The sequence below is a fragment of the Cicer arietinum genome, chromosome 3 (assembly GCF_000331145.2).
Source record: "Cicer arietinum cultivar CDC Frontier isolate Library 1 chromosome 3, Cicar.CDCFrontier_v2.0, whole genome shotgun sequence".
In the NCBI taxonomy this organism is placed as follows: Eukaryota; Viridiplantae; Streptophyta; class Magnoliopsida; order Fabales; family Fabaceae; genus Cicer; species Cicer arietinum.
In genome coordinates, this window is record NC_021162.2 from 8,381,174 (window position 1) to 8,383,055 (window position 1,882).

The 1,882-nt window shown below is 34.8% G+C and overlaps 1 pseudogene; it reads right to left on the minus strand.

Moving 5' to 3' along the window:
• Window positions 1-870: 870 nt before the first annotated feature.
• On the minus strand, window positions 871-1,881 carry LOC101488384 (pectinesterase/pectinesterase inhibitor-like; annotated as a pseudogene).
• Between the last annotated feature and the right edge of the window lies 1 nt (window position 1,882).

Consider the following 1,882-nt stretch of genomic DNA (forward strand, 5'->3'; position numbering starts at 1 on the left):
TATGAATGATAAATAAATCAACCTCGTAAAATAATAGGAGAAGAGGGAGATGCACCAACAGGTATAATAGAGTTTTTTTACACTGTCATCCAATCACAATCATGCACTCAGATAAAAATTCTAACCAAAAAACAACAATATCACTAAATTTGAGAATAAAATATACTTACAAACATCTTCAGTCCAACTGAGGTTATTTTGAGTTGTTGCCCAACTGAGAAATTCAACCCAAGAATATCCTTGACTGACTTGGAGACATAGTAAATTCTTTTCACATGATTCATATCACTGTTTCTTGTAACAAGGTGACCATTGAATGGAAAACGCTCGTCTATTCCATAAAAATCCTTTATACTGTTAATAACTGCTTCATCTTTGAAAAAGAGAGCTGGGTCAACACCTCTACTTTTGCCTTGACTTTGTAGCTTTCTTTTCCCGGTACCTTCTTTTCTGTGTTTTGTGCATTATGGGGTTCTTTAGCTTCCTCTGAATTCTTTTCTTCACATGTAATAACTTCCAAATCTTCTGTATTGGATACATTGTCATTCCCATTTTCCTCTGGAACTGCTAAGACTTCTTCAAGTGTGGTTTCAGATGAATTGATTTGCGGTGCTTGTGCATCCTCAAGACTATGGTTTGCTGGTTCTACATATTACTCATCAATTTTTGTGATGGGTTTTTTGAGAAGAGCTGCAAGAATGAAAACAATTACAAACATGAGAAAAAGTTCGAGTAAAATGAATATAAACATGGTAGAAATGAGATCTTGGAATTATTTCCATTATGGTAACCCAGATTTCCCGACTAATTACTAACGGAAACTGAGGTAAAAAAGAGAGAAACAAATTTTTTTATTCTGATGGTTCCCGACTAATTATTTTTTATTCTTCCTCCAGCTATTACTAAACATTGTTGGTCTTCTGATGGTTTTCTAACAATTAGTTTACAGTTTTGGAATACTCTGAATGCATCTCCGAAGATGAAATCGACCGTTCCTGAGACGCTGCAATCACGGTAGAATTGACGTTGGGATTGTGTCTAGAGAGTGTCTTGGAAACCATCCATTTGAAAGTTGTAGAATACTGCTTGATCTGCTGTTACTCGTAGTGCTACTGCTTGATGTTTCTCTGCTCCTGCTGTGTTCTCAAATCCAACATCTTTTGCCATGAAGTTTGCACCATTTACACCTGCAACCATTGCATTGCATTGCATATATTCAATAAGAAACAGGACAAAAAAATATATGCATTAATTCAATAGTACTTAATTACCAAAAGTTGCAGTGTTGTAAGTTTGGACACCATCAACATAGTTAAGGCTAGCAGTGAATCTAGTCTTTGTAGGACCATCACCAATGATAGTAACATGAGTAATTTCCTTCAGCACATTAACATTCTCATTATAAATACCAGCCTTAACATAAATCACAAAAGGTTGTGCATTATAAGAAGGAACTGTCAAAAGAGCTTCACTTAATGTCTTAAATTGTCCACTACCATCTTGAGCCACAACAACATTTGGCTTAAAATTTCCTTCCATCAAAAGATGTCTTTGCCCTTCACTAACCCAAGAAGGAAAACCATCATTAGACAAAAGCCTCCTATTAAGATTTACATTAACATTATTGTCACCAACATCCTTAAGTAAGCTAGAAACAGCATTAATAATGTCCAAAGAATTACTACTTAATTCCAAAGAAGTGTTCAAAGCCTTAGCCATAATTTCACCAGCTTTAGTTGTTGTATTCTCAAAACCATCCAAACATGTTTGTTGATGAGAAAGTGTACCAGTTAACCAAACCTTAAGATCATAAGCATATTCACTCAACTTATTGAAATCATATTTATCCATTGTGTCAATAGATCTATGAATACCATCAACA